General features: G+C 46.0%; 1 long non-coding RNA gene across 2 annotated transcripts; it reads left to right on the top strand.

The window, feature by feature from the left end:
- The first annotated feature begins 637 nt into the window (after window positions 1-637).
- Window positions 638-10,922, top strand: LOC131502733 (uncharacterized). 2 transcript variants are annotated; one of them, XR_009257150.1, is made up of 2 exons: window positions 638-2,287; window positions 9,174-10,922. It is a non-coding gene; the product is annotated as an uncharacterized LOC131502733 (long non-coding RNA). The 2 variants fall into 2 exon arrangements; XR_009257144.1 differs by having other exon boundaries at window positions 9,128-10,922.
- Window positions 10,923-13,123: the final 2,201 nt, after the last annotated feature.

The following is a 13,123-nucleotide window of genomic DNA, read 5'->3' as shown; positions in this document are numbered from 1 at the left end:
CGGGCCGGTCACAGCCACCCGCTGCCGCGCCCCGCCCGCGGGCGCGCCGCCCCCAGAGCCCCTGCCTCCCCCGCCGTCCCTCCCGCTCCGCCCTCCCCCCTCTCCGCGCCCACCCCGTCCCCTGCCACCCTCTCCCTACTCGGTTCTCCTTCCCCTCTCCCACCCGAGCGCTGCCCCTTGCTCCTCCCCCGCGCTCGGCCGGGAGGGCCCCCCCCTCCTTCCCTCCCACCCCCCCACCTCCCGCCGAGGAACCGACCCCTTCCCTCCCCCCCCCGGTTGCTGGAAGCTGTGGAAGTTGAGGCCCCGGCCGCCAGCCCGCCTGCGTCCCAGCACTTCTGGACCCAGACTCAGCAAACACCCGGCGCTGAGCCTGCGACACCCGCGCAGCAGGTTAAAGGCGCGCAAGGGGGTTTCCACGAGGCTCTTTCAGCAAATTAAGCTTTTCACACGGTGGCTCCTTCCTTAGCGCCGGGGGAAGTAAGGCAAGGTCGCAGCTCCTGAGAGGAAATGTTCGGACGCAGAAGGGGTTGTGGCCCTGAGGCGCGGTGGAGAGTGGGCAAGATTTGGGGTGAAAGAGCAAAAGTCCGGGGCCAGACCTGCGTCTCCTGCGGCCTGGGCCTCTTCAAGGGGATCCTGCGTCCTGGGCCTCTTCAAGGGGAGCCCCCTTGACTTCCCTGCGTGCGCCCTCCAGGCCTTCGAGGTGCTAGAACCTTCTTTAGCATCTTTAGCGCCTTTCCTTGGTGGCCCTCAAGACTTCACTGAGAACAGAGGAGCCAGTATTTTAGGTTTAGGTGAGGGGATCACAACCCCAAATCTTAGGAATTTAGAGCCAACGTTCTGACTTGACGAAAAAGCAAAAGGATGTGCTCGAGGAAGAGAGTCGGATGGAACTACAAAAAGATGGTCAGACGGAGAATAAAAAGATTGGCTTATCTTGGCATTACCTCTAGCTAGTTTTAGGCCTTGGACAAGTCAGGGAAGCTCTTTGAGACCATTTGCCTATAAAATGGAATAATAATAAGCCCTACCCTCAATGTTATTGTAAGGAAAAGCAGATTGATGCATGTGACAATGTAAACTATAAATTGCCATACAAATTTAAGGTATTGTATCTTCAGAGATTTACGGCCCAGTCCAAGGAGAAAAAGAAACAAGATAGTTTAACCTTGACTTCTAAGAACACCACAGTGAAAGCCGCATTTCCCAACATGGTTTTAGCCATACTTTGAAGAAGATCCCAGGGAGCTATGGGACTGTCACAAAATTCTTGCAAAATCGTCTCAACCAGGATACTTGTATTTTACCTTCATTAAAAAAAAAAAAAAAATTGCTTGCCATTTAGTACCTCTGAGGGGATGTTATGAATCAAAGACGGAGTGTAAAAATAGTGAAAAAGTAGATGAAGACTAGGAAATCATTCAGCTGAACCAAATAAAACAAGTTGTGTGTTTTACTACACAATCCCTCAGAGCCTTTGAATGCACATTGTGACTCAAAAGAGATTCCCAGGAATCTGCACGTGAGGCCTGATGGATCTGTCAAGAAATGCACCCGAACACCAAGCCTGTTCTTTATTCACATCTTCATCACAGGCCGATTGGACTACTCTCATACCCGGGATTTCTAAGCTTTGGGACCTCAGGCAAATCATTGCAATTTCCCCTTCTTCATCTGTAGCCAACTGCTTGCAAAGAATTAAAACCTCATAGATTCATTAACCTAACTTTTATTGAGGGCCTGTGTGCCAGGCCTAGCACAGCACGGTCGGCACACAAGCACAGGAAGCAAGTAAAAACTTCAGCCCTTAAGGAGTTCCAATGGCAGGAGGAGACGCACACAAACAATGAAGCGATGACCGGTGCTGGCCATTCACCTTGAGCAGCTGTCGGTTGGCCTAGAGCAGAGGGATCTGGTCTCATACGCAGATGCCTACAGGGAAGAGATGGGGAATAGAAAGGTGAGAGTCTGGGAGTGCAGAATGGGAGAAGACAGGCGTGGTCTGCAGACAGAGCCACTGTGAAGCAGACGCTGATTGTTGACCCAGTCCTTCAAGAGAAGCCAGACATCTGAACTGTTATGTGAAATCCCCTGACTTCCGAATGTTGTCAGCTAGATCAGGCTTTTAAAACACACTTGCAGGACCATCAAAACTCACCCCACGGGCTGCCAGTTCGTAACTTCTGGGCTGCCATGTCACCAAAAATTATTCCATAGTGTGATAAGAACACAAGAGGCTTGAGAGACATTGTTTTATAACTACTATCAATAAAGGAAGTATGAGTGCCAGGTAAGTGATATTCAGTCTTCATAACATAGAAAAATATTGATAATGGGCATAATATGTGATGATCTTATTACTGTTTTGATTTTAATAACCTATGTGAATAAGTCATCAGGATCCAGTACCTTGGTTTACCCATCAAAAAAACAACAACAGAATCTTGGCTTTACCTTGGTAGCAAAACACTAAATTTTCCAAAGTAAAGCAAATAGAATAGAAATGATGAGGGGAACATGCATATTTGCTGAATTTGAAATGCTGTTTTATAATCTCACTCCCTCTAGGTTCTCAAAATACTTGAGTTTGGGGAGGAATTCTGGTACACACATACTATATTTATATTTTTAATGTTTTTTATTTATTCTGAGAGAGACAGAGCGAGTGGGGGAGGGGCAGAGAGGAGAGAGAGCAGGCAATGTGCCTGTCAGCACAGAGCCTGACGTGGGGTTCCAACTCATGCACCTTCAGATCATGACCTGAGCCCAAACCAAGAGTCGGATGCTTAACCAACTAGGCCACCCAGGCACCCCTATAAACGTAATTATATTTATATGATTACCAATTGTTTCAAAACTGCTACCCAATACACTTTGCATTTGTTTTTGCCAAACATCTCACCCAACTGTAGTTTTTTTGTTTGCTTTTTAAGGGATGGAGTTCTGAACCAAGTTGCTGAAGGGTTACCACAGAGGGACCCAAATACTGTCCGGCTAGTTTGGCTGAGATTACTTCAAGGAGAAACAAATTAACAATTGATTACATTGGTCTCCACTAGTTTTCTGACTGCTATTTCTCACTCTCCTTCATGGGATCCGCTCTCTCCTTCCTTGTGTTATTAAGTTAACCTTTCCTTTCCTTCTCTTCTCCCTGAAGAGGTTATTTGTGCCCACAGCTTATATTATCATATGGACACTGGGACTCTCAAATCTGTTGCTCAGGCCCATCCCTCTGTCCTGAACTCTAGGTCAGTGTGTCCAAAGACCAGATGTCTCCAAATAGGATCCCACAGATGCCTCCAACTCATCATGTGATAACAGAATATGGGGCACCTGGCTGGCTCAGTCGGTAGCACATGTGACTCTTGATCTTGGGGTTGTGAGTTCGAGTCCCACGTTGGGTGCAGAGATTACTTAAAAATAAAATCTTTTAAAAAAAATAACAGAATTCATCACCTTTACCCCGAATCCCACTCTTCCTCCTCTATTCCTGTCGTTGGCTATGATATCTGTTACCTATGCTAGATACCCAGGGGTTATCATAAGCTCCTCTTCTTCCTACAGCCCCTACATCAGGTCAGCCATCAAGTTTGAACTTAGCAGCTTGTTATCTCTTCTCCACCCTCTCAACAAACGACCTTAGTTTAGTTCATCTTTTATCTGGACTTTATTAGGATAAAGTTGGAAATACCTCACCTTGCCCACAGGGCCCTCCACAACCGACCCCTCTCTAGCCTCACTTGTCCCTGCTTTACTCCTTGCATGCTCTGCTCCAGTAAAGACTGTTAGTATTGTGCTCATGTTGATGGAATCCAGATGTTTGCAACTCAGCATCTTTGTCAGCCTTAAGCCTTTACTCAGACCCATTTTCCTTGCATTGGGCAGCGACCAAAGCAGAGAGTAGTGCAGACTGCCACATCACCAGAACAGGCTCTAGAGGACCCCTCCTGATCCAGTGAGCCCCCACCACAGTGTGCTTGAGATGGCTTTACAGGTCCCACTGCCTGCCTCTACCTTGTGGACCCACTGAACATCTTCACCGTCACTTCTCTAAGCCACCTTGTCTCTCATCCTTGGACCTCAGGAATGCTAATGTCTGTCAACAATGAACACACATGTATCCCTTAAGGTTGCTGCCAGTGTCATTGTCTTATTTTGGAGAAAATAGCCTCAACGAGGAGAGCCTGGTTTTCTCCTACAGGCCCTTGTCCATTCCGCTTCTGTTCCCAGCCAGGTCACAAGTGGGTTTTTTTTTGTAGGGAGGAGAGACCCCACCTAGATGTTGGCTGAGGTCAACTGACATTTCTCATCATCATCAGAGTCCACGGCCCCATGTTACCGTTGGTGAGGATGAGGCTAACTTGGGCACTCATGGTTTTCAAACATAAGTTTATTAAAACAAAAAAAAAAATTGAATTAATAATAACCCATCCTGGTGTAGTTTTGGCCACACTTTGAGGCCAATAGTGAGAAAATCCTAACGTTCTTAACAAGGAAATGTATTGGGGTTTTCAGCGGGAGGGAAGGACTTTTCATGGCACTCTATCCCGCAATTAAGATAGGGCAAGAATTGCCTTTAGATGCTTGACTCATGTGCACAGAGGAGAAGGGAACAACTGTCACTCTGCGACAATAAATTGTCAATTTAATTATCTATTAATGTCCTGCAAACTGAAAGTCATTTGATATTTTCTCCAAGAAAACATCTCCAAATTGTCAGCAGTCTCCCCTGCGTCCTAATTATTGTGTCACTAACTGTGTTGGTTTCATTTCTTTTTTCCACAAAATGGGTCCCTCAGCATCGGCTGATCATAGTTATCATTTTTTAATGGCCAAATTTGATGGATTTACAAAGAGTTTCCCCAAAGCCGTGGGCCATTTGGGCCTCATGCATCAGTGTGAGGCAAATGTGAATTGAGTAATTCTTTCTCAGCCATTTGTCAACACCTCAGAGGAGGAAATGTCAGCAGCACATGACGGTGATCAAACTAGTTATGAATTTGAATTTGGCTGTTCTCCTTTTAAGGATGATAACCACATGATGTTAACCATCTTTTATCTTTACATTTCGTAGTTGGGTTTTTTTTTTTTTTAACTATATCGTTTAATTTTTATGCCCTAATTCTTGGCCTACCTACCAGCCATCGGGAGGATAACACCAAAGGAACTAGACATTTAGTCTACAATAGTAATAATTAAAAAAACAGGGGGCGCCTGGGTGGCTCAGACAGTTAAGCGTCCAACTTCGGCTCAGGTCATGATCTCACAGTTTGTGGGTTTGAGCCCCACGTCAGGCTCTGTGCTGACAAGCCAGGAGCCTGGAGCCTGCTTCGGATTCTGTGTCTCCCTCTCTCTCTGCCCCTCCCCCGCTCATGCTCTGTCTCTCTCAAAAGTAAATAAACATTTAAAAAATTTAAAGAAAAACAACACGGGCTTACTAGGCTCTGTTCTGAGTGTGTATTGACTTTGTGTGTTGGGACTCATTTAATCCAACAAAAGCTCTATGAGATCGCTATTGTTATTATCCCCATTTTACTGATGAGAAACTGAGGCAGAGAGTTTTATTAGAGTTACAAAGCCAGGCAGTCTTCCCTTAAAACCAGTCACCTGTATCAGGAACAGCAGCATCTTCATTATCACCAAAAAACATTTATTGGATAGTTAGGACAGGCATGTGAACTGTTTGACGTGCATTCTCACATTTAATGCTCTCACCCCATAAGGAAGTACAATTATTATTCCCCATTTTACAGAAGAGAATACCGAGGCTTACATAGTTATGTGCCCAAGGTGACAAAACTATTCGGTGCCAGGTCGGGAACAATGGATCTGTCAGATTCTTTCCCACTGTGACAGTTGCCTGTAAGGATAGGATTCTGAATCTGGCAGCACATTATGCCCTTAATAAAGTCATCAGCATATCAGCAAAGAAATTAAAAATGCCCTGGGAGGCCCTCTGGAGAAATGGCAGATTCTACGGCTGGGGCTGAAAACACGGGGTGAGCTTGGGGCATTTTACACTGACAGAAAGTAAAGTCGTGCTCACAACAAAGCAAAACACAAAAAGGATGAAGGCGTGTCAGGAGGACACAGGGGCAAACTGGAAGAAGTTCCCAGTGACCAAACCTGGAACGTTTTGAGCACTGAATGAATACATACCAATAGTATTAGATTATAAGTCAAAGAAAAAACAAACACCCATGAGTCCATACTGATAAAAAATAAATGACCGAATAAATAAATGAGTAGAAGAGAAAAACTGTCCTTAGAAGAGAAAAACTGTCCTTAAAGAAGGATTCCAAATTGTAAATGTAGAAGGAATGGGGAAAGTACAAAATCGCCTTAGAGCCCTGTGGTAATAATGGTGGCAGGCAAGATCCTCTGAGGAATGTGAAAGTTGGTGGGTGAGGCTTTAAGGAGAAACGCGATCTTTGTATCGCCCCAGATTATCTACCCAAAAATAATAATTACTGTGGTGTTTTTCACATATATCCACAAATTCGTTGATACTCCTTCCTCTAGAATAGGAGTTTCATTCCTTTTCCCCGGAGTGTGGGCTGGATTTAGTGACTTACTGGTAACAAAGAAAGTTAGTAACTTGGAGCACCTGGTGGCTCAGTCAGTTAAGCGTCCAGCTCCAGCTCAGGGCATGATCTCACGGTTCATGGGTTCAAGTCCTTCATCGGTCTCTGTGCTATCAGTGCAGAGCCCGCTTAGGATCCTCTGTCTCCCTCTCTCTCTGCCCTTCCCCTGCACATGCTGCACGCTCTGTCTCTCTCTTTCTCAAAAATAAACATTAAAAAAAATCTTTAAGAAAAGTAGTAACCTTACTGTTGCAAAACCTGACAGGTACCACCTTAACCAAGTGGTCAAGGTTAACATCAGCTGTAGCGTTGTACTCATATCACGAACCCCCTGATTCAGTGTCTTGAGAAAGGCACTTCCCCTGTGTGGTCTTCTTCCCAACAATTCACACCCCAGTCCAGTCATGAGAAAGCAGCAGACAAACCCAAACTGAGGCACATTTTACAAAGTACCTGACCAATGCTCTTCAAAAGTGTCAAGGTCATGAAAGACAAGGGAAGCCTGAGAAACTGTCACAGACTGGAGAACACTCAGGAGACATGACAAGTAAATACAACGTGATATTCTGGACTGAATTCCAAGAACAGAAAAAAGGTATGAGTGAGGAAAAAGTAAAAATTAAAAAATTGCCCCACCTGTGCTTTCGAAGTAAACAGAGCACAGAGACTCACTGAAAGTTAGCCAGAGCTGCCCTGCTTTGGCTCCAGGGACCTTGTGAGGGTGCCCAGAGGGAAGGGATGTGACAAGTGGCAGGGAAGCAGCACAGAGATGATAGCAGGACTCCGAGGAGGGGACATGATTAGCTGTGACAGGAAAGAGAGGGGTGGTGGGAGAGCAAAGGAAGGGGAGTCTGCACTTCAGGCCGTTTGTTTTACTTGGCTACCCTGCCCCATCAGTTCTGGTGCCTCTTAGCTGCCTCTCTTCCTCCTGTGCCTATTGCCTTTTAATATACTGCATGATTGTGCTAATGCTGTTTGTCTGTCCAGATTCCTCTCCACTCTTTTCCACTCTGCTCTGTGCCCCAGGGGACTCCCTGCCTGCGGCTCACCTGGGGGCCAGCCAGTGCGGGGCACAGGCAGGAGCTCTGAGAATAAAGGAGAATGGGGTCCAGTCCTGAGGCTCCCACCCCACCTGGGGTGCCTGGCCTGGCCTGGCCAGGTCCCTCTAGCAGAGGCCACAGCCCCCACCCAGAGTTCTCACTGGGTTCTGGTGACTGTCCCTTCTCTTGCCCTGTTAGACTCATGTGTGGGCACTGATTCCCCCACAGTGGGTAGTTCTCGGGTGCAACTCCGTTTTCTCTTTCTCAAAGAGAAACTCTCAAAGTCTCAAACCCTGAAGTCCGCCCACATCTTGGTAAATCCTCTCATGAAACTTGTCTCGATTACTCAATTGACTAAGTCATCTGTTTCCTGCTGGGATCACAACTGATGGAAAAAGTTACTATATTTATTGTCCATTGTTTATCTTCCCCTTTAGAACATAAACTCTATGAGGGCAGAAATGTTAAGCACTCCCTTCGCTGCCATGACACTCTGTAAATAAATATCTGTTGGATAAATGAGTGGATGTTCATTTTATCCGTACTGTCTCACACAGTAATCACTCATCGCATGTGGCTATTGAGCACTCGAAATGTGGCTGGTAGGACTGAGAAACCATTTTAAATCGTATTTAATTTTAATTTCCATAGCCACAGTCCTAGTCTATGGAAATTTCCCGAGCATAAGGCAATTCTGGAGCTACTGATGTCCGTACTGCCCCAGGAGGAGTCTGGAGGGTGGCTCGGTGGTCTCAAATGTTTGCTTCGCCCTGGCGAACTGCAGTGCTGGCCTTCTTGTAGGCAGCCCGACTCAGGAATGTGTGCCTTGTTTTTATACATTTACATTTTCATTTCCCTGCAAACTGTCCATTTCTTGGATAATAGAGTTACAGTGTGCTCACCAGGCCCTTACAAACTTGTAGCTTACAAAAGAGCTCTGGCCCCTAGCCAAGGGAGTCTCCAGCTGCTGACTGACCCTGCCTGGAAAGTCAACTTGGAAGAGACGCAAATGTCCTAATCCTCTTCCAAACCACTCTAAGTAGGTTTTATCCAGTGACCTGTAAAACCAAATTAGTAAAGGGACACTTTAATTCCAGCTCATTAGAGAGCTTCTAAAATCTTTGAGAAAGCCAACACAGCAAATTTCTGTGCTGGGGGGCTGAGAAACGCATCCCATTTCCAAAAGCAAAATGTCCTTGCTTTCTTCTGGTTCTCGCACATCACTTGACATGCAGAAGATGTTTTCTGAGGCTTTCACAGGGATCTCCAGTGAGGTGGGGAGCGGTTCCTGCGAGGGAGAAAAATATGGTGGCCTAGGGAGGTCAAGTGATTTTCCCCAAGTTCTGCCAAGTCCAGTCCCAGCTCTGGTCTCCTGACTCTGGTGCAGGGAACATTTGCACTGTTCTTATTATTACCCTAGGAGCTGGCTTATTGCACAATATCAGGAAATAGTCCATATGAAATCCTGGCCCACAAAGCATACATGTTCTGCTTTTTATTCTGCAGCTTTTTTACAAAGTGTGTTTTCCTTTCCCATAATGTCATCTGGAAGCAATTCCTCCCAACAGCTGGATTTGCTTTCACAATTGGTAAACACGTAAAATGGAAGGCAGGGGAAGATGTGGAGTGTCACCAGAGGAGCCTTTCCCCCACCCGCTTGGCTCGTGTTCTGAGGCTTATCTTGGGTCTCTGCACAAGCCTCATCAAAACTGAGAATGTCTTCAAACAAGCGACCCACACTGCATTCCCTCCTTCAGGGGGTCAGCATGTTCTTTGGGGGAGAAATTTTCTGAATACTTTGCAGATAAAATCGATCAGATGCAGACCAGATTGCCAGCTGCCAAGATCTCGGAGCTACACGTGGAGGCCAGCAAAGCAGCACCTTCTCCAAGACCTCACCATCCTGGTACAATCAGGACCTCTGGGGTCCTGCAGGAAGCCTCCCGCAGGGCACAGCCTTCCCAGAGCCACTGCCACCAAAGCCAATACAGGACGAGAGCCCAAAGAGCACCGACTAGGTCATCAAAGAAAATGAATGTCCCCCCCACCCCACCCCCCCATATGCTCCCGAGGAACAAGTTTTCACGCAGGCACAAACAGAAGGCAGCCAGTACTCCGGAAGGCCAAGAGCACAGCTGTCATCTGGGTGTTGGCTCACACCCTCTCCACTCTGTCTCCAGGGTCTCGGGGGCCGCTTCTCTAGGGGTTCACCAACATGGTTAGTTCTGGTCCAGGAGGTTCAGGGCACAGTTTAAGCTGGAATACAGTGCCGGGGGGGCAAAGCTGAGGCTTCAGGCACTCTCCTCCCATATAAGAAACGCTATTCTTTGATCAAAGTTTCAAATTTGGAAGAAATCAACCTAGCATATGGCTCAACTCTCAGAGGGAGCACGAGAGTATGCTGTTGACCAGGCAGCCCTACAGAGATGCAGAAGAGGGTATGTGTCACCCGGCCCAGCGGCGGGGATGACCTCAACACGGTGTCGGCCAGATGGGGAGAGAGTGGGGGGTAGGAGGGGCTTCCTTCCAAGCACCACCAACCCTCTGGGTAGCCAGGGCCCCACTTCCTGTGAGGGAGCTTCCCTGTGCTGTGGACCCTTGGCTGCAAAGTCCTCCTGGAAGAGATGAGCACCCCACCCACTGAACAAACAAAAGGAGCCGATCAGGAGCAGGGCTCACCAGAGGACCCTGAGGAGGCTGACTGCCCAGCTCCTCAGCACAAGCTGCAAACGGAGCCCCTTTGCCTAGGCCCATGGTGGGTGGAGTGCACTCTTTCTCGGGTCTGCTTCTTTCCTGGGGTCCATCTTCTCTCTCTGTCCTCCAGGAAGAGGCTGTATCTTGTCTGGAGTCAAGGAACAGAAACTTCATTGTACAGTTTTCCAAATCTCATGCCTCATATCTGAAATGTCGAAACTCTGTGTTTCTAGTTGCAGGCCAAGGCTGCTTCCTCCAGACCCTGGTCACTCTGGTCTGATCGCCTGCACTGCTGGGAGGGCCCTCGGAGTCCACTCGGCGAGATTCACTGAAGCCCAGGGGGGTGGGTGGGTGAGAGCAACCCCCTGGTTAATACTTCAAAGTGACCCTCTAGATGAAAGCAACTAGAGCTCTAACAACCAGATGCAATGCGTGCACCTTGTTTGGATCCTGATTCAAATGTACCAACCGTAAGGAGACATCTTGGGATAGTTCAAGAAAATGTGAATTTGGACTGGGTATCAGAAAACATTTAAGAACTTATTGTTAATTTTGATAAGTAAGTGTGGAAAAAAACATAAAAAATAAATATGTAAACAAATTTTTATATGTGTGATAATGGTGTTGTGGTTATATAAGACTCTCATATAAGACCCTCATCTTTTAAAAAGTATACCCCTAAGTATTTGGAAGTGAAATATGACATCTGGGATTTATTTGAAAATACTTAAGAAAAAAATATCATGATGGGCACAGCTATACAGCTAGGTGGCTCAGTTGGTTGAGTGTCTGACTCTTGATCTCAGGTCTTGAGCTCAGGTTCGTGATTTCAAGCCCCAGGTTGGGCATGGAGCCTACTGAACAGAAAAAAACATGATGAAACAAAGATGGTGTCTTAGTCCATTTGGGCTCCTGTAACAGAATTCTATAAACTGGGTATAAACATCAAAAATTATTTTTCACAGTTCTGGAGGCTGGAAATCCAAGATGGAGGTGCCAGCAAATTCTGTCTAATGAGAGCCCACGTCCTGGTTCATAGATGGTGCCTTCTCATTGTAACCTAACGTGGCGGAAGGGGTGAGTGAGCTCTCTAGGGTCTCTTTCATAAGGGCACTAATTCATTTATGAGGGCCCCACCCTCGCAGTTTAATCACCTCCCAAAGGCCCCACCTCCCAATATCACATTCAGGGTTAGGTTTCAACATACAAATTTTCATGGGGACATTAACATTCAGACTATAGGATATGGTAAGATGTTAATGGTTAGATCTAGGTGATGGGTGTATGGGATTCTATATACTACCCTCTCTACTTCTATATATGTTGAAAAACAATTATAATAAAAATTTTTTAAGTATAGACTATTTTATCACAAAAGCTCACAGAGGACAACAAACACACATGTTTACCCACTCAGTGGTGACTGAATCCTGTAATGAGGTTCTTCATCCTCCTCATGGTCAGGAGGGGTTAGCTCTTGCATACAATAGGGAAGTGACAGGGCCCAGTCCAAGATGATCCGTAGGAGCTTTGGGGGTGCAGCAACACCCTCAGCCCCTCCGCCTGGCAAGAAGCGGGAAGGAGCTCCTCTCCCAGAGCAAATGCAGCCTTCTTTGCTCCTGCTGTCACTGGCTTTGGGGGCTGTGGTTTCCTCCTGTGTGTGCTGCATTGCTTCATGAGCAGTTCGGGGGCCTGTGTGTGGGTGGTGGAGTAGGACACAGGCCACTAAGTACTAGGTAAAGTTCTTGCTATTACAGCTCGAGATCATTCCTGCTGCCTTCACCCCCACTACCCCCCGCATTCTACACTGTCCCATCCTGCACTGACTCATTCACAGACATGTGTCAGGGTAATCCTATGCCAGTCCCCTTGCGGGGCATGGGCGGGATAATGACGGTCTTTGAAGGGCAATGGAAAAGGCCTCCAGTTAGAAAAGTCAATGCAGGCCTGACACTTACTCTTTCCCTGCTCTGGCCCTAGGCATCAACTTCTGTGTTCTCATTCTAGGTTAGTCCATACTCTTTAGCCTTAACCTGGTCTTGGGAAGGAGAAGATTCTTTGCCATATTACTTATCTCCTCTTTCTGGAAAAACAAGAAAACCAATTTTCCCCCTTCTGCTTTGAAATATGCTGGGCATTCTGTTTTTCCTTATGTCCTTGAGTAAAAAGTAAGTGCCCTTTACTGGTGCTGGGCCATGCCTGTTCTTTCATTCCTTTCTTTTCTTTTCTTTTCTTTTCATTTTTATTCCAGCATAGTTAATATACAGTGTTTATTTGTTTCAGGAGTATAATAGAGTGATTCAGTGATTCCCTATATTAGTGCTCAATAAGTGTGCTCTTAATCCCCATCACCTATTTCATTCTGGTAACCATCAATTTGTTCTCCAGAGTTGACAGTCTGTTTTTTGGTTTGTCTCTTTTTTCCCCTCTTTGTTAATTTGTTCATGCGTTTTCTTTCTTTAATTCCACATATGAGTAAAATCATCTGGTATTTGTCTTTCTCTAACTAGCTTAATTTGGTCTCTAGATCCATCCATGTTATTGCAAATGGCAAGATTTCATTTTTTTGTGGCTGAATAGTGTTCCAATGTGTGTGTGTATATATATATATATATATATATATATATATATATATATATATATATATACTGCATCTTTTTTATCCATTTATCTGTCGATGGACACTTGGGATGCTTCCATAATTTGGCTATTGCAAATAATGATGCAATAAACATCAGGTGCATGTATCCCTTCAAATTAGTGTTTTTATATTGGGGAGGGGGGAGTAAATACAATAGTTTGATTACT

The sequence above is a fragment of the Neofelis nebulosa genome, chromosome 2, assembly GCF_028018385.1.
Source record: "Neofelis nebulosa isolate mNeoNeb1 chromosome 2, mNeoNeb1.pri, whole genome shotgun sequence".
Taxonomy (NCBI): domain Eukaryota; kingdom Metazoa; phylum Chordata; class Mammalia; order Carnivora; family Felidae; genus Neofelis; species Neofelis nebulosa.
This window is presented reverse-complemented; position numbering and strand designations above follow the sequence as displayed.